Source organism: Sus scrofa, chromosome 17 (assembly GCF_000003025.6).
Source record: "Sus scrofa isolate TJ Tabasco breed Duroc chromosome 17, Sscrofa11.1, whole genome shotgun sequence".
NCBI lineage: Eukaryota > Metazoa > Chordata > Mammalia > Artiodactyla > Suidae > Sus > Sus scrofa.
Window position 1 is genome coordinate 6467344 of NC_010459.5, and position 20969 is coordinate 6488312.

At 35.2% G+C, this 20969-nt stretch overlaps 1 long non-coding RNA gene across 2 annotated transcripts in view; it reads left to right on the forward strand.

Annotated features, from left to right (window-relative positions):
• LOC110257446 overlaps positions 1-20969 on the forward strand; it is a 421649-nt gene that overhangs the window by 218295 nt on the left and 182385 nt on the right. For both annotated transcript variants that reach the window (XR_002340035.1, XR_002340034.1), the window contains exon 2: positions 3833-3939. This is a non-coding gene — a long non-coding RNA (uncharacterized LOC110257446). The remainder of the gene's footprint in view (positions 1-3832; positions 3940-20969) is intronic.

Sequence of the window (20969 nt, forward strand, 5' to 3'; positions counted from 1 at the left end):
TTGTTGCCAGATGATCTGAAATTGAATTGCCCATAATGAGTTGTTTTGCATGTTAATATTTAATGACATGTCCAATATCATCACATTTGTAATATAATGAAGTTATATATTCGATAATTAATGTTATAATTTCTAAATTTTGAGGCTTTCTTCTGCCTTATCTAATATGTGAAAATGAACTTACATACACTGCTCTTTCAAAAATGTATAAAAATGCTTTGGTATGGAAATAAAATATCTTACTAGATCTACTTTCTCTCTCCCACCTACAAATTTGTATTCAATGTTGGGTCTAGGCTATTCATAAGTGGGGTTTCCATCTCCATTTTATACAGTCTTGCATTCTGAAATCTGTCTTTTCTAGAGTAGTTCTTATAAATCTAGCATTTGATTCAAATATAGTTTGAGTCACTCACACATACTCTGGGCATGATGTTCAAATTTGATTTTTTTACTATGTATTACTAAAAACCAGAAAGTAGGTATGCTTCATTACTTGAGAAAACATGGATTTAACACTTGCTCAGCAAAGCTTTATGATATTGCTATTTCAAATGATTTTGGTTCATTGATATATATAAAACTAATTGTAAACTTGTTTAAGTATATTTTTATGAGAGGTATAGGTACTAATCTTTTAATGCATTTTTAAAAGTATAGTTGATTTAGAATGTTGTGCCAGCTTTTGCTGTACAAAAGTGACCCAATAATTCATATATATATATATACCTGTATATATATATATATACACACACACATACCTATACATATGTATGTCCATGTACATTTATCATATAAATACATTCTTTTTCTCATATTATCTTCCATCATGGTCTGTCATAAGAGATTGGATATAGTTCCCTGTGCTATACAGTAGGACCTCATTGCTTATCCATTCTAAATGTAGTAGTTTGCGTTTATGAGCCCCAAACTCCTCATCAGTCCCACTCCCCCCTTCTTGGCAACCCCAAATTTGTTCTCTGTGAGTCTGTTTCTGTTTTGTAGATAGGTTCATTTGTGCCATATTTTAGATTCCACATGTAAGTGATATCATGTGGTATTTGTCTTTCTCTTTCTGACTTACTTCACTTAAAATGAGAATCTTTAGTTGCATCCATGTTGCTGCAAAAGCCATTATTTTGTTCTTTTTTATGGCTGAGCAGTATTCTGTTATATATATGTACCACGTCTTCTTAATTCATTCATCTGTCGATGGGTATTTAGGATATTTCCATGTCCTGGCTATTGTGAATAGTGCTGCAGTGAACATAGGGGTGCATGTATCTTTTTGAATTATAGTTTTGTCTGGGTATATGCCCAGGAGTGGGATTGCTGGATATTTGATTTTTTTTAATATTTATTTATTTTTTTTTCATTTTTGGCTGCCCCATAGCATATGGAATTCCCAGGCCAGGGATCAAATCCAAGCTGCAGTTGTGACCTAAGCCACAACCATGGCAACACCAGATCCTTAACCCACTGTGCCATGTGGGGATTGAACCTGTATCCTACTGCTCCCAAGATGCCACCAATGCCATTGTGACACAGCGGGAACTCTGGATATTTGATTTTAAATATTTCAGGATGCAAGTTTACCCTCTGTACTTTAAATTTGTACAGTGTAGACTTCACACTGATTTGAACTATCAGATACAAAATATAATTCTTACCTATGATGCTTTGACATATTTTTAAAGTCTTGAAGGTATCTTTCTGTAATTTAAGCAATAGGCTTATACTACTTATTCACCCTAAGAATAGGTGAATGTCCTCTTATTAATTTTCTGTATCCATGTGCAAGTCTGATTATAGCTTGTCCAAAGATAATAATATCAGATAATGGTATAACAAGACTAGCAATACCAGTGAATTTTGTGGGTTTATAGGTGTAGCCAAACTCTATCCTCTATTTATGAGTAAAATCCAATACAAAGAGAATAGCCAAATCTGGCTTCGAATCCATGCTGGTCATACATAGCAGTTGTCTGATCTTGATCAAGCCACTGAATCTACTTGATCATCTTTTTCCTAATTCATTAAATGAGATTGATAGTTCCTATAAAATCTCTGCATGTAATAAATGACCAAAAATGCTTCTATTCTGAGAGAGTCTCTATTCAATACTTTATCTATAAATGGGAACAAATTTTCTCTTGCTGGTTTGAGTAATCTTGTATAACAGGGAAGCAAATTTTGACACAAAAAGGAAATTTAGAATAGAGAATAAAGGATAATTCTTTTCCCCTTTTTGTTAAGACGTTTCTATTTCTTGTGTCCTACTGTAGTAGAAAAGAGAGAATCAAGACTAATATTTTGAAATAATACGGTAGAATACTTCAGAATCTGGGGATTCCAGCATCAAATGTGGGTTGAAGGCATCAGTGCCTTAAAGAAGTGAAGAAACTAATGGTTATGAGTATAATCTCATGGTTATCCCTCCACTGCAAGATTGTCCCTCCTTCCAGGGCTCATTAAAGGTGAACAGCATCATGAGCTCCTCAGTGCCTACATGAAGGCAGATGCCAGTACTGGCCTTGATCATACAACTTTGACTCTATCTTTTAAAAAGATGATTGGTAATCCATATTTTTACCACATGTTTCCAGAGCCACTGATTATCTTTGGTAGAAGCATGCTCATAAGTAAAATGTTTTGGAAATTTAATTCATTCATAATGTTTATTGAGACTACCTTTAAGTTTGCTGCACTTATTCATAGCTTCTAATTTGAACATTCTGAGTTCAGTCTATCTAAATTTGATGTATAAACATTTTTGAGCTCTGTCGAGTGATGGTGAGAAAGGAAAGGACATATTGTTTATCATGGGCAGGGTATGTATCATGAAGACTAATTCTGATCAGTGTAAAGACAATCATGGTAAGCTTCATGGACATCCCACCTCATTATCAAAACAATTATTGACAAAATAGTTGCTATTGTTTGAGGGGCAATGAATGCCTTAGCAGTTCTATCTACTCTGTTTTTACCAAAGTTATTCTTTGGTTCTAGGCCAAACTTCTCAGATCCAAAGGGTCCTAGAAAAGGAAAGTGGGACTAAATACCCAAGTTAAGACTAAAGAATGTTGGCATTAACAAAGTGTAAATTGGTGTGGATAAATTCTTGGCATTTATGCTCAGTTCTAAATGTAACTGGATCATTCTTATCTGGAAGTACGACTTGAGAGCATAAGAGGAATCTGGCCAGAGCCACATACTGGCATGAGTATGTCAGAAATACCATAAGCACCGGATTTTTTACAAGGCGGTTATTTCATTGTTTGCACATCTGGCTGACTGGGGGAAAACATGCACTTGTGGGAAATATATGGAAACCATTCTTCTTGATAAATAAGGAAATACTTCAGTAGAGATTTAGCATTAGATTCTTACTTTGTCTATGTTATTTTCTTTCAGTAATAACATTTCACTTTTTCTTTGCTTATGTTAGGGGAGATAAGACAAGTTTTGTACAACAACACTTGCTTTTCTATTTCAACAAGCTCTTCTTAGAATATGAACTAGGAAGCCACATACATTATTTCTACATGTTTCCGACTGTGTGGAAAATTAGTATTTTGAAGCTTCAGTGTATTACATATAAGTAAACACACCTCATTCATCTCACAGGTAACACTGTTTCTTTTGATAAATGATTTGATCAGGCAATAAAGCAATAGACAAAATATTTACCTTCGAGAGAGTGTTCTATTATAAGCTGCTATTTCTCTTTGCTAACATACTGCTTTAACAAAATATTTCTCATTTAAATTCTGGAACACACTCATTTTTCTTAAGTATTAAATTGTTTCTCTAATCCATTCTGTGTCCATAGGTGGCAGTGATCTTTCACTGTTGCAGTGGTTTGGATTTAAACATACTGGATTGCAAATGGAAGGGGAATTTATGAGATGCAAACAAACCTCAGGAGCCTGTTTTTGGGTAGGTTCTTATAGTTTTATGAAAGTATGATGATCAAAATATTGTTATGAATAAGGGTAAACCTCTGTCGCTAGCTTTAAGTGTAGTGTGCTCTGTCCTTCTATCTGATCTGGAGCCACCAGAGGCTGCTGAGGGGCATGTGGGGTGTGGGATCACCATCTCTAGTACACCAAAAGCAAAATAACTGACCATTGAGCAACATGTTTCTGATACCCCTGCTTCAGGAGGTCATAAATGGCTCAGCATTACTGTAAACACTTTGTTGTTAATATGCAGAATTTATTAGGTTAAAGACATGATATTTTTGTCTTTTATAAAATTAGCAGTTTTATGAGTGCCATTATGATTCTCCAGATGCCCTGAGTAGGACTTGTTACAACACTGGTGTTGATGCTCCATATATTTCTGTTTTCGCGGAAACTCTGGGTTTAATCTTCTGTATGATAGAAGCCATTCATTAGAGAGGTTTGTTTAGCATTTAATTTTCTAAAGAATTTTGTTGTTGTTGTTAGGGAGCCAAAAATACACAAGACTTGTGGGGTAGCATTTTCTTAAATGAATTAACCAATTGGAGTTCATGAATATGTGTCAGCTAGGAGCAGTAAGACCTGACTACATTTGGTGCATTCTTAGAAAATATTAGCCAATGTTCTAGGGTCTTCAGATTATTTGATTCTTTTAAATCCATGTAATAACTACTATTTTCCACTGATTCTATGTTGTATAGTTTAAAAAATATTTTTTGTAGTTCTAAAATTAGGATATGTCTTAAGATTTATGATTTCTTGTAATTGCTATCCATGGAGGAAGCAGTTGAGATATTTGTTGTTACCTGCACATGTGAAAACATCAAAATCACCACCCTTAAAACATGCAATGTCAGGAGCTAATAAAGAAATGCCAGGGACAGTAAATAAAAAACTGTCTAATTCCTGAGAGCCACATGGTTGTTGGTGGGTAATAGGATCAGTGGTGAGCCACACAGTTTAGCAGCATGCCTAAAGCACGTGTCAGCAGTAGCTGGTTCTATAACGGAAAAGCCAGATGACCCAGTGATGTTTATTTGGGCTATGGGTTTCTGTTCAGAGGTGTTGTACCATTAACACTATGATAGCACAATGGACAATGCTATACGAAAAACTCAGACATTGGCAAATCTAATTGGTTTGGAAGAGTTCGAAAGTGAACATGAAGAAGTTTTAGTAATTTCCACTTGCAGTTTATGTTGCTTATATTTTCCTTTTTATAGCTGTATGAGTGGTATATGATTAAAATGCATAATTAATTATAAAAGTTTTTTTCAATAAACAAAAAAAATAAAATCCATAGCATTAAGAGAGCTTGGTGTCATATTTTAATTGGCTCTGGTTTTCCTTCCCATTGGTGTTTAAAATTTTGTCTAACTCTTGAGAGCTTTTAAAATTTGATATCAACAATATTGTTATTGCTATTTTATGTAGATGAAGAAATTGTGACACAGTAACAACTAGAATTTAGATTCAGCCTGTCTCTACACATGATACCTTTATACCTTACCGTTTCTGGTGAAGTAATTACAGAAAAGGTTTAACACTTTTTTAATTAAACCATTTATAGTTAAGTTGTTACAAGTCATTTTCAAAATTCTGTTCTCTTTTCTGAGTTCCTATCTCAGACCATGATACTAGCTTCTGTCCCTCTAAAGAGAAGCTAAGAAAGAAAGTTCCATCCTTTTCTTACACCTCTATGGTTCCTTTCTTTTCAAGTTCACTGAAGCATGTTTAGTCAGAGAATCCAACTCAGTACAGAAATGGAAGGAAACCCATTTTTGCTGCTGAACCAAGTTGCACTCTCATCCAGAAGCTATATTATTAAAGCAGGCACTGTATTTTAATTCCCTTCTGGCTCCTATGCAGAAACTCCACGTATGGTTGCACAGGTTGTGTCTATTCTTAATTGGTTCTGCTCCTCCATCTATTTTTAATCAGTTGGAAATCTACAGGGGAATGTGGCTGAAGGATTAATTCCTTCCAATCTTCTAACATATTTGCCTTTCTAAATCTATGCCAGAGAAACAAAGATATTTCATTTCATATTCATTAAAAAAGTGTATAAAGAGAAAGTAAAAACATCTTTCATTTTATATCATTCTTATGAAATATGACAAAGAAAAGAGGTTAAAATGAAAACTGTTCCTTGGGATCTTTATATCATGTAATGTCAAATATTAGAAATCAATTCACTTTTTGTGAGCTTCAAAAACAGACATGTAGCCAAGTTTTTATCAATGCAGTATTTTTCATTTCAATGTAATATGAAGGTCTGATTTCACCCAGGTATGTGATCTGGAAAAAAAAAAAAAGCATGGAAGCTACATATTTTGTATGTATCATATATACCACATCAGGTTAATCTAAAACCTAACCATTTTCTTTTCTTTTTTTCTATAATAGCTTTACTCCAGAATTTTAAAAACAGAATCCTATAATCATGGATCATTACTTTTGAGTATCACCTTTCTCTTTCATCTTTTGGAAACAATACTATTCTGCTTTTCGTTAACACACACAACCAACCTTTATTTTTAGCCCTAGAGCTAAGAGATAACAAGTTTTGTAGAAATATTTAGTTTGCCATAAACAACATTATCACAGTTACAATTTGAAATGAAAAGAAAGACTACATATGCATGGAAACTCAAATTGATGACTTACATCAATGCAACTGTGAAAGTTGGCAAATGGGACCCCTGTATTCATGGCTGACAGTCCTGTGGTTTTATAGCCTGTGTCCTTGCACATGATTTTCCATTATTCTCAGGTTTGACTCATAATTTATTAATGGGGAAAAATAGTTCTCTCTTACTACATATTCACTATTTGCCATTTTTTGAATTCCATATACTAATGGCAGATTTATAATTCATTATATTTTTCTTCCATTATATAAAAGCTAAATTTCATGAGAAAAATAATGACAATGCAGTCTTTGTTTATTTTTAGTTTGTTTTATTCTCAGAGATCATTTAACATACATTTATAAAACAAGTATTAAACATAGAGAATACATAGAAATACTACTATGGAAAAAACTGGGTAAATAAATGGAAACCATCTATGAGGCAATCTTACATTTGATGAAATCTACAAAGCATTAAATACAAGTGAATTGCTAATGGTAAAGTCAAGGCCTTTTTTAAAGAAGTGGGAGATGGGAACATTTGATGAAAATTAAATGGGAGAGTTGTTTGATGGATGTGCCTGTATATGGGAGAAAAATGGGTTCTCAATTGCTATCTGTGCAACTATGTCTTTCTTTAATAATATAGAATTTTTTAAACTAAAATGGCATATAAAGAAGACTTGATACTCTTCTCTCCTAAGAAATTCCCGCCCTACTCATCAAAGGTACAAAGTAAGTTTATCAGAATATCGATGTAATCCAGTGTGCTTTAATTATTAATTATTGGTCCATAGTACAGACAGTGTTGTTTGGGATTTTACCTGAATTCTTCCTTCAACAGACCTTCCTTTTATCTGGTGGTGTGATGAAAGTTAAGAACTAAAACCACACATGTGCATTGCAGTCTCGTGACTTTTTAATCTGAGATGCATGTTGTATTTTGGTTATTAAGTGGTTTGTGAACTGTCTGGCTCAGAGCAAACTGTGAGATTAGATGTTTGGGTTTTGCTACTCTGTGGGAACTTTAACTATCCCTTTGCTTCCAAGTACAGTAACATTTTCTGTGATGTTCAACATGTACATCCATCTCCGTTCTCTCAATATTATCCCTCCTCTCTAACAAATTTGGATCCAAATTTGATGGGTTGACATATTAGAACTTTTAGCAGCAGTTCTATAATCTTACTAGAGGTGTATGTGCATGTTGGATAAAGAACTGGCATTTTTATTAAATAATAGGGAGGATGTGTGTGGGTGGTGTGTATTAATTTGCTGATAAGAAAAAAAATCAGGTAATAATTATCTGTGGCCCAAGGGCCAGAGTTTTATCACTCATCATTATTTAGTATCTTGTATTGTGCCTCCAGGAATATCTGGAGAATTAGATGATGTGAATGAGAGAAAAGTATCATGTGAAAATATTGATAATCAACCCTTTCACAATACCACACATTAACTCTTGCCATTCATGAGTCTTTCTGAAAGACTGAAGATTTGACACTCTTCCAAGGAATTTCATCCATCCTGGAAGTTTATCTTAGGAGACCATGTACTGAACAAGGGGTGTAATTGGTAGAGAGCACTTGAATAGAGAGCACTTGAGCCAGACAGAGTCACTCTAACACTCAGTTTGAAAGTGAGTTAGATTCGGAGTTCCCATTGTGGCTCAGTGGGTTAAGAACCCAACTAATATTCATAAGGATGCAAGATTAATCCCTGGCCTTGCTCAGTGGGTTTTAAACATTGCCACAAGCTGTGGTGTAGGTCACAGATGCAGCTTGGATTCTGCGTTGCTGTGGCTGTGGCGTAGGCCAGCAGCTGCAGCTCCAATTCGACCCATATGACTGGCTGGGTATTTCCATATGCCACAGGTGCGTCCCTAAAAAGAAAAAATAATAAAATAAAAAAGAAAGTAAATAAGATTCAAGTAAATAGGAACCAAATGCTTCTGTCAACAATCCTAATACTGTTTTTGAGTATTTTATAATTTGTTAGGCTCAAGTGTTGAAATTAGTGCTTGCTTGCACGTGATTTATGATAGACAGATTACAAAGATTTCATTTGAGTAAATGAACACATCTTTTTATTTTCTCAGTTTCCAACTTTCTTAATAGCTCTTTACAGCTATCATTTATTTTGGCTCGCACTCATTGTTATTACTGATGCATTCTTTGGGGGTAAGAACAGATAATGCCAAAAGCAGTTTGGATTTTCTCATACATCCTTGATCCTTGTTTCACATTAGGTACCTCTGATTGTCATTTTATTCAGAATTGGTCCCTTTGGGAATAGCTACAAAGGGTCAGTGGCATTGATTCAGAAATATCTTGGAAGTTTTTTTGAGCTCAGCATGACCAAGTCCCCTTACCCCCTGTCATTTGTCTTGTTAATGTATTTTTTCCAAGAGGCTGATAGTAGACTTTCCAAAAATAGATACTCAACAATTTTTGCAAAAAATTTCAACACATATTATTTATCATCAGCTACAGAATTTGTTTCTTTGACATTAGAAACTATGTTCAAAATATAGTATATTTGGTGAAGCGATGTGTTTTTTCATTACTGAGGAGAATTTCATGGATTTTCAGAAATACAGTCTCTACGTATAAAATTTGTCCTCAAAGATCCATTAAAGACTCTAAAATGGAGTTTCTCTCCTGGAGAAGAGCCTAATGTGTAGATCATATGATCCATCATGTGGAGATTTTTATCAAGGCAATAAAATGTTTTGAAGTTTATTTTTTGTTTCTAGAAACAATTGCATTGTAACTATGGTAGACTATATGACCATACCTGACCTATTTAATTATTGACAAGGATAACATATACACTTAGGATTCTTACTGAGGTTCCCTTTTCTTTCCACAGACCCTGCTTTTGATTCATTAGATGATATTTTATTTCTATTGAATGTACATATTTATCCTTTTCATTAGAACTGAAATACGTTGGTTGATTTTTTTCTAAAAATATCCTGTTCTTTATTAGCCTCAACTTGTAGCGTATGTGTTTCCCCTCTACCACCAATAGGGGAAAGTGTTCAAATAGAAACTACATCAATGTTTGCCGTGGTTTAGAAGCAAAAAGCTGAATATGACTTTACATTTGTTCAGAAAGAAATACTTTGGGGAAAATCATTGCACCAGTATATGTCTGACACTCTTTCTAGGGAAAATTCTACTGAGTGAAACAGAAGGGAAGTAGTAATCAATATACATATACCGATATATCAGATTTGACTAAAATTATTTAATATTTATAGGCATGAGACTATTTTTTCTCATCTTAAGAATGTAACTTCTTTTAAATTTGTTTTGTTTCTTCAATCATCCTTCATTCATCTCTGTGATGAGGCCTCTCCCTGACCTGTAGTTTTTCAACGACTCTTATTTCCTTATGGTGTGCTTAATTTATTTTTATTTTTATTTTATTTATTTATTTTTTAACAAAATATGAATTTTAACGTCATGTTTCTCCTTAACACCCTTGATGACTCCTGGCTGAGTTCTCTTTCCCTTTCTGAGACCTTCCTCAAGAAGCTTGAGGTTTTTGTTAACTTTCTCCCTATGCAACTCATACACTTGGGTGTATATTCACCATTCTCTAAACCTGCATATGGATGGAGTCTTTATGTTAGCAACAACGTGAACTGGTGATAATGTCACCTGTATTTTATTATGACTTAGATGTCCTAAGGACTTTTCTTACCATAATTATTATTATTTTTTCCTTTTCAGGGCCACACCCATGGCATATGAATTCCCACAGAAGTTCCCAGTCAGAGAACTACAGCTGCTAGCCTACACCACAGCTCATGGCAACACCAGATCCTTAACCCATTGGGTGAGGCCAGGAATCAAACCCATGTCCTCATGGATCCTAGTCAGGTTCATTACTCCTGAGCCACAAAGGGAACTCCATAATTATGTATGTTTAAAAAAAATCTACTTAAATACAGTTTCTTTCCAAGGGTTTCCGATCTCCACAACCACAAGTGATTTCTACTTCGTGATTTCGTATGGTTCCTAATTTCTGGCATTTCATTTATTCATTCATTTGTTCTTTCATTCATTTGTTCATTCATTCATCAAGTCTTTGGTGAGTACCCCAAGTGTCAGGCCTTAGGGTATGACTAGTAAATATTTTGGAGGGGCTCAGAGGAGCCCATAGAACAACGAGCAGATTTGACTTTCTATTGTGATTCTCTCCTCATCACTCAAGGAGAAAGAACATGTCATAACATGTTTACACCTCCCCAGTTTCAGGAAAAAAATTTGCTATTTAACATGTTTGTTTGAAGTCTAATGATGCGAACATGGGGGAACTTTGAGAATTAGTGTTCTAAGTAGACACCTAAAATGTAAAGAAATTAGAAATAAGGAAAAAATTAGAAGGAAAGAATGAAACTCCTGTGTAACAGACCTTTGTGTGTGTGTGTGTGTGTATATATATATTTTTTTTTCCCTAAAGGCATTTGGTTCCTTTTTTATTTTTATGTACACAGATTCTGAGTATCGGCTCTCTCCCAAGCATGCATTAATTTGCAAATTCTCTCATTTAATTTTTGCATGAACCTTGAATATTTAAATGTTGAGATCAAGCCAAGCAACAAATGGTCTGGTGTTGGCAACATGTTAACATGTGCCATCAGGTACAGCTGAAACAGAGTAATCTTTATGTGGAAAGACAGGTGAATTAGGAGATGTTTAGTCTGTGCTCAGATTGAGGTTAATTTCCAGAATCTGTTGAACAGAGCAACTGGATGAAATGATCAACAAGATTCCAGTTGAAAGAAATTAGGGTCAGGGTTTTTTAAAACTATATAGGGCTTTTAGATATTGGCATGTTTTGCTTTGAAAAGACTGGTGCTGTGGATAGGAAATATGGGGCCACAAAAATGATCAGGGATTACAGTACATAGAAAACTGAAAGACCCAATGCAGAGATGAATGTTTATAGGTGTGAAACAGAATTAATTGATCCTTGGGCTATTGCTGAAATAGATGTTGTACAGATGTTGTAATCTGGGCCAAATTTTGTCTCACAGTTGGGAGTGGAGCAGACACTACAGGTGATTTATATGAGTCCAGAGACAAACAGCCAAGTAACCCATTACTGTCAGAATGGATTACTGAGATTTATCAATAATGAGAAGGAGCTACATCAGTACTTATCCTTGGGAAATAGAGGAGAAAAAAAAAAAAACCACATGTGATTGTTTAAAGTGAGTAGAACATACGAGAAGCAGAACATTGACTCATAAATGGTTGGGCAGACTTGAAATGTATTCCATTTGAAATAAACATAATCTGTTTAGGTCAGAGCCTCTTCTTTAAAAAAGAACTAGCTTCACATAGTTAAGGAGAATGGCTGCCTATATGTATTTTGTATAGTCATTAAAACGACTAGGAGTTTCCATTGTGGCTCAGTGGGTTAAGAACCTGACATTGTCTCTGAGAGGATGGTATTCGATCCCTGGCCTCACTCAGTGGGTTAAGGATTTTGGTGTTGCTGTGACTGTGGTAAAGGCCTGCAGCTCCAAATTGATCCCAAGCTGGGAACTTCCATATGCTACAGGTGTGGCCATAAAATAAATATATAAATAAATTTAAAAAATTACTGGTGCAGTAGATGCAGCACTGCCTTCAATAAATTGGATTTGACTGTTGAAACAGGCCAAATGTGATAATCTTATTCTGTTTTAAGACAAATGAAATCCTCAAACTTTAGTTGCTGTAATTTTAGTGTGTAGAGTGAACTGATTCATTTATGTGTATATATGATATTTTATAGTTTTTAATCTATTTTATCTTCACAACTATTTTGTGATACCATGTTACTGTTCCCTGTTTTAAAATGTTAATATATAATCATGGTCATCAATTTCTTGTATGCACTCTAGTTACACTTGTTGCACACTACCACGTGCCATACATTGGGAATAAGATAATGAATAAATTGATCCTTGCCTTTTGAAAATCACAGTCTAGTTAAGGAATGTCCTAATCAGCTTGGGCTGCTGTAACAAAAATGTCATAGACTGGATAGCTCACAATAAACGTTGATTTCTCACATTTCTGGGAGCTAGAAAGTCCAAGGTTATAGTGCTATCAGATTCATCATTGTGCTGTGAGTGCATGCTTCCTGGTCATAGAAGGCCATCTTCTGGCTGTGTAGTCAAACATAGAGGGGATGAGAAATTTCTCTGGGGTTCTTTTAGAAGGACACTAATCCCATTTGTGAGGTCTCCATCCTAATGACTTAATCAGCTCCCAAAGGCTCCACCTCCACATAGCATCACAATGGAGATTAGGTTTCAACCTGTGAATTTTGAAGGAACATAGGTATTCAGTATATAGCAGGGAGATAGACATGGAATTCATATATTTAATAGTGATTTCTGAAATAATAGAGGTAACTTCCAAGTGTCCTAAAAAATTTAGAGGAAGAAACCCTGATATACGTGAGCATATAGTCAGGGTTAATATTAAAAATACTATTACAATACAATTAAAAATACTATTAAAATTATGAGATGCATGCACAAATTCCAGATGTGGCTATATAGTTTAAGAACTCAAATTTCAGCATTGCACATAGATGAAGGGAGATGCTCTACATGAATACAGGTGGAAACTAATTATAATAAATTATAATAAATAACACAAAATAAATTGTGGAGTATAAAGGAATTTTCTGTCATTGAATCTTTCTGTTCTCACTTTCTCATCTGTAAAATGGGAATAACATAGCAACTCCCTTGTAATACTATTGGTAGGATTAATTTATAAATATAATTTGTAAATTGATTATAAATGCATTTATATACATAAAGTGTTTAAAACATAGTAAGTACCAAGGTTAGCTCATGTTATTATTACTGCCATAGTTTTTTGTTTCATATTGCACTTTGCAGGTTTAGACATTTAAAAAAATTATACATCAGTGTAAATATAAATATGGAAGTGATTTACCCTGACATTATTGTCAAGGCCTTTGATATGGATGACTATCTTTGAGACTCGTTTCCAAAACTTAGGTACATGAAAATCTCTACTGTTAATTAGACTAATTAATTAATAGATTTTCTCTAAGGTGTATCGAATATCAATTCTAAATTGTCGGCTGCTTCTGCCATCACTGAGATGTGATGTAACAGGTGAGGAGACAGTTTGAGGTCCTCAGGGTGACCAGTGCTGCAGCAGGTGCCACTTGTGGTTACACCAGGGAGTGGCCATGAGTGAGATCATGAGGAACCTGTGCAGTTTAGAGGAATCCACTTAATTATAGCATCCGGCCATATACAGAAAAGGGATGCCACTGGCTCCTCTTTGTAATTGCCACTTATTTGTTGGGCCCTATGAATAGCTAAAGACTTTTTCAACCCCCCTGCCAAGCCACAGAAAGAAATTCTGTGTGATGGATTTTTTATTGTTTTCAATCTAATAAATAAATGTGTGTTGTATCCACAGATGGGGATATAGGCTATGTTTCTCTTACTGCCTTGGGAGAGCATCAAGTATTTTGGGACTTAGTATACTCATGTAAAAAATAGTAATGGTTGTATTTTCCTGCTGCATTTAAGAGCATCTAAATACTTAGATTTATGTTTTCAAAATGTGTAACACAGACTTCATGAGGCTTGGCTGCTGAGGTAAAGTAGTAACACTTTGAGTTTCTGGGTTTTGTCCAAAAGATGAAAGTTGGTTGGTTTTTGTCATGATTGCAAACTCCAGCCTGTGTGTAAAGACAGCCCCAGTTGATGACAATAGTGAATACAGTCCAGAGTGAAATACGCCAGGAATATCTTTGAGGCACAGCACAGAAATGCTCTGACATCGTGATTTTCAAACATCTAAAACACGGTTTTATAAAAACTAAATGTCTTAAATGTCGATATGATTGAATGTAAGTATTACATCATTGGTTTTCTTTCATGGAACTTTATGGACATGAAGCAGGAATCATTATTTTAGAAATAAATGTTATAACCTAAAGCACAAGGCCACATTGAAAATCAGTGTTTTCATTGGCTATATCTTTGACGTTTTTTTCATTTACCCCAGGAACCCAGCTTCAATTTGACTACCTTTAGAAGATTTTGCAGGATCTAATTATGTGGCAGTTAATCTAGCACCCTGAACCCACAGTTAATAATATGCCTTGCATTATTTCTAAGGAACAGCCTTTGCATTTAAAATATTTAAACTTGGTTAGAGGAGAATATTTTAGCTGAATAGTGACTGACATATAGGTTTGTAAAATAATAGAATAATGGACACAAACTCTCAAATGGGTTTACTAGTGTAGATTTTTTTTAACTTAAAGCAATTAAACATTTTGGCTATATACAGTCTTTAAATTATGTTTTGGATGAGTTATGATGAATATGAGGTAGAAAAATAAACATGAAACAGTGAAGAAAAGAAACAAGTGTTGAAGGAGGAGAGGAGATGTGTGATACGTTACATGGTACCACCTTTGCATCTAAGATTTACTAAGACGTTGATAACTGCTAGAAGGTGTACTTGATTGGACATGTGAAGGTTCCCCTTAATTCTAATTCACTGCCTGCATACTTACTGCTTCTAATGAGCCTGTTGCCCCACAATGTACTCATCATTTCCTGTTAGCTAAGTTTTCACTTAACAGGTTTCTTCAGTTCCTTTTGACCTTGGATAATTGAGAATGTTCCACCTAGGCTTAAATGGATATAAGAACAGTATAGACAAGGAGTTCTCATCGTGGCTCAGCAGAAATGAATCTGGCATCCATGAGGACACAGGTTCGATCCCTGGCCTCGCTCAGTGGGTTAAGGAGGCGGCGTTGCCTTGAGCTGTGGCATAGGTCACAGATGCTGCTTGGATCTGACGTTGCTGTGGCTGTGGTGTAGGCCAGTGGCTATAGCTCTGATTCAGCCCCTGGCCTGGAAACATCCACATGTTGCAGGTGCAGCCCTAAAAAGACAAAAAAAACCACAAAAAACAAACCCCAAAACAACAGTGTAGACAATGGTTCCCAACTCAGACCTCTAGCATACTCAATAATAGTTTAGGAGAACTAATTATCAGGAACCTGTTATTGTTGATATGAACATAGGGAAGCTGAGATTGCACTGACGGTTCCTCTGTGCACTGCTATTATAACAAATATTTAATTAAGGAATAAGAATAGCAAAATATGGAGGACAAATCCTGGTCATATTTTGCATCGCCTAGCCATTTGACTTAACATATTCTAAAAAATCCAAATAATGTACCACTAAGCATGTGAATTTGTATTTGCCCATCATTCCTATTATCATTAATATTTTTATTTATTATTACCTCACCCTGGAAAAATCGCATTCTAAAGTATGCAAATAAACCTGTCCCGGATACTTCTCAAACTTTGGTGTGCTCAAAATTTCAGAAGGAAAGCTTATTGAAAATTGAGATTTCTAGGCTCCATTTACAGAGCTGCTAATTAGGAGGTCTAGGATAGCGTCCAGGAATTTTTCCTTTTAATAAGCAACCAGATGATTTTAATGTGGGTGGTCAATTATCAGGGCTCTGAGAAATATTGTTTTAAGATATTGCAAAATACTCTTAAAGGTCTCCCTCTTAGAACTCAGCACAACCACCCAGGAGTTACAATAATCATTTATTGAAGGCTAAGTCTGTGCCAGACATCATTTTAAGTGCATGTATTAAGTCCTTTAACCATTACAGTCTGTTATTATCAATGGGCCACTGAGCCAAATCCAATTCTGTCACTTACTAGCTGTAGATTCTTGAGGACAAAAGAATTCCACACATTCTAAATCAGTATTCTCATCTGAAAAACAGAAGCAACACAGAACCACTGGGGGGATTAATGAGAAACCACTTGGAGTTTCACACAGGAAAGATAACTGAAATAACAAACAACCTATGGCGTTCCTGTCATGACTCAGTGGCAACGAGCCCGACTAGTATCCATGAGGATACGGGTTTGATCCCTGGCCTTGCTCAGTGAGTTAAGTATCTGGTGTTGCCGTGAGCTCTGGTTTAGGTCACAGATGAGGCTCAGATCCCACGTTAGTGTGGCTGTGTTGTAGGCCAGCAGCTGCGGCTCCAATTTGACCCCTAGCCTGGGAACTTCCATATGCTGTGGGCTGTGGCCCTAAAAGACAAAAATAAACAAACAAACCCCCCCAAAACAAACAACCTGTTTTTCTCCAGGGAACTTCTGTTACCCAGGAACAGTCAGGGCAAGCTAAGTACAGTTATCTTCCTTTCTGCTGGGTGAAGATCTCAACCTCTAACTCTATTCTGTACATCACTGGTGGAAACTAAGAAGGGATGAAATCAAACAACCATGACTACAAATGAATTTTCTTTTTATTTGCTTTTTTAATGATAAATATTTATTTATTTGGCCACATCAAATAATGTGAAAGTTCTTAGGTCAGTGATCAAACCCACATCACAGCAGCGACCCCAGCAGTGACAATGCTGGATCTGTAACCCACTGCACCACAAGGGAACTCCTCTTTTAAAAATGATAATTTAAAAACAAAAATCTAGAACAGTACAATAATATTTGGAATGGGATTACAATAAATACTTAGGATTAGTGTTCTAAAGAGAAAAATGAATATTTGCTGTCAATTTATCTTTAAATAATATATTTTGTATCAGGTATTTTCCTTTGCTTCTTTTGGGATTTGGTGAGTGTTAAAAGCTGTTCCATATTAATAAGACTAGTAGTGATGCCAGAAATACACATTAACTTCAATTATGGGACTTAAAAAGTCTAATACTAGAAATCAGCGGGAAGGCAGTGGTGAGAGTTAAGACAACTAAGGTGGAAAGGAAAAAGTAATGTCTTGAAGGGCTAGTTAAGTTTAATGTTTCAAATAAATGGACAATCTCAAAAATATTACCTTGACTTAAATTGCTCATTTAAATGTCTCTACTCTTTGGTCTAAAACCTTGACAAATAAAACAATAATCCTGATGTAGTTTGCAAATGTAATACTTATATTGATTTTTTTTCTCTCATAAAGTGCCTGCCATTGAATACCATAATGTGCCTCACTGTTACAGCTTATTCTTTATGGACTTCCACTACCCTTAAATTTAGCTGCCTGTCTTCTTTTAGTGAAGAATTGTGTCACCGTTTCTTTTTCTAGTTCCACATCAGTCCACATATCAGGCATTTATTGGCCATCTGTGTTTGTCTCTCCGTCCGTCTTTAAAAAAAAATGACAATTGGTTTTTGAACTACGTGTAGCAATATTTAATCACTGAAACTTTTAATTACTTACACTGGTGACAAGTAGAGCACATTTAGAGTTGGGGGAAAAAAAAATAAAAGCCGGGTGCATGAAAACTGAATTGAGGTAGCAAATGACTGCATCTTTCCCATTAGATATCATGCCAAATTTATAGAGCAATGAGAAAATTCAAAGCTAATGTCTACTGCAGTTGAGAGCACCTAGTCTGTATATAGTGAATAATATGAGAATTATATTTCATTTTTAAGTAGGAAGACACATAGACAAGGATAAACAATTAAACAGGAATCCGTCCCCTTTTCCAATTAAGAATTTTCAATCAAATGAGCATTTTTCTAGTGGGTCATTCTGAAGAATTGCGGGGTTGTCACAGGTTTCTGGGTTTGTGGAATGAATATTCAGCATACATTGTTCATCTGGCTCTAATTAAGTAAAGTGAATTAAGTGAACTTAGCATACCTTATTCATGTTAGCAGTACTATTTCATCTTTATTTTGTGAACAAGCAATGGTCCTCAAAAATAATGTGTTTAATTTCTGATTTCAGACAGCGTTTTTTTTTAACACCTAAGGCATGTACCATACTCTCCTTGTACTCTGTGTTTGTATAATTTATCCTATTAATTTGAAAAAAAAAATCTTGCAGAATTCCCTTAGCTAAGGTCAGTGATAAAATTGTCACTGTGCATCAGAGAGTTGGGTTGTCAAAAGATTCAGAGGCTAAACAAATTTCCCTCTAGCTAAGTACCAAGACTAGAATTTGATTAGACAATCTTAATTCAAACACAGTGGAGGATGATCTGGGAATTACAGATATGGAATTACTTTTTCTCTACTCTTTGACTCAATTTATTTTTCAAAACAGTTTCTTTTTATGATTTTAGAATTAATATTGTCACATAAAAACAGAATATACAAACTGTATAACAAAAAAATTACCTATAAATCTATTACCTAACAACCTTTATTCCTATTTTTCTATATTTCATTCCATTTTTAAATTTTATATACATATAAATGACAGATTAAACAACTAGGATTTAGTAGGGCACAGTTAAAAAAGAACTAATTTATATTCAGCATTTCCTATTCAATATGTTCTTTTGAATACTTATTCCTCTGTTCCAGAAGAAACTTCAAGCAGTTTTCCTACGCTTCCTGGTAACTGCAAAATAAATACAAGTCTAATGTAATGTCATAACTCCAAACTTCAGGGTTTCTGTCACTTTTGGACTGGGTTTATGGGTAATTGGCACAGGGATGGTAGAGTATACACATAGTTGCTGCTTCTTTCGCATTTAGGATACAGTTTCTTCAGCACACCCTTTGCATCATTAATTGCAGTATCTTTGACGCAGGCAACATCTTGTTCATACCCCAGGGATTACTCATCACCTTCTCACAGCCTCTGAGCCTTCAGCTTCCATCCCTTCCGCTGAGATCTCTTCTCTTTCATGGCCCCTTTGGGAAGGTTACCTGTTCCACCATTGGGGAAAGGACAGTTCCAGCACAGTGCATCTGTTTTGTTTGTTTTGTCCCCCCCCCGCCCCCCACTTTGTTAACTAAGCCAACACGTCACAGGGATTCATGCCATCTCTGAGTGATTTTAACCAAGTCTATCTCATTTGCTTAGATAAAGAGAAATATATCTTACCTTCAGAATAGTGGGATGCAGAGAACACTGACAACTCTCACCAAATATATTATTGCTTTTTTACTCTCCAGTTGGGTATTGTACTAATGTACAATAAACTAGCCTTATGATTTGTAGTAATGCCCTTTACAATATTAGGGACAGTAATGTAGGATGGGATGGATATTGGACATGCATTTATTTTGGCTTCGGCTGATCTTGAGAGAGAGAAAGTACCTTATTTTAAATGTTACAAGTGATCTGGAATACATACAAATGAGTTCCTGTTTGTTTGTTTGTTTTTCATTTTACACTGCATTAGAATATTTTTCTATATTATGAGAAGATAGTATAAATATAATATCTGATGACTGTGTAATGATGCATTATAAGAAAATAACACATTTTAAAACTGTTTCCATACTTATTTTCAGCTTTATCAAAGTTAAATGTCTTTAATAATCTTTTTTGTTTTGTTTTGTTTTTGTTTTTTAGGGCTGCACCACAGCGTATATAAGTTCCCAGGCTAGTGGTTGAAATGGAGCTACAGCTGCCAGTCTATGCCACAGCCACAGCAAGGCAGGATCTGAGCAGCATCCGAGACCCATACCACAGGTCATGGCAATGCCAAATCCCGGACTCACTGTTTGAGACCAGGGATCAAACCCGTATCCTCATGGATATTAGTTGGATTCGTTTCAACAGAAACTCCTTTAATAATCATTTAGAATGTAAATTATTCATTATAGTGAGCATACTTCTTAGATATTTCACTTTAAGAATGTTCTAGACTGTGGGTTTGAGAAATAGAGTAAATTTTTTTTTTCACCATGTTAAAGATGTATTTTTCCTCTCTCCTCCTCTGGTTGCTGCCTCTTCTTACTATTTTTATTTACTCATTCCCTGCCCCTAAAATCTAACTTCTGATCTCAACACATTACCAAAATGGCTTTTGCTAAATTCAGCAATTACCTCTACATTACAATATTTATGTTCAGCTTTCATCTTACTTGACCTCTTTTCAGTATTTTCTACTGTCAACCTTTTTTTTTTTTTTTTCCTTTGATTGGGAAGTTTCTCAGTCTCCCAGTTTTCCCTTGAACTTTCTAGCTGCTCCTTTACTGTCTGCTTTGCAGGTTCATCTTCTTCTAGGGCATTTAATTTTTAATCATAGAGAATTTGGTTGTGGACTCTCTTCTCATTTCAAATAATTTTCTCTAGTCAATCTCATTCATGACTTTGGCTTCAATTGCCACCCAAAGGTAGGTGATTCAGAAATGCATTTCTCTGGAGTTCTTGCTATGGCTCAGTGGTAATGAACCCAACTAGTATCCTTGAGGACATGGGTTCAATCCTTGGCCTCACTCAATAGGTTAAGGATCTGGAGTTGCTGTGAGCTGTGGTGTAGGTTGCAGACACAGCTCAAATCTGGCATTGCTCTGGCTGTGGTGTAGGCCAGCAGCTATAGCTCTGATTC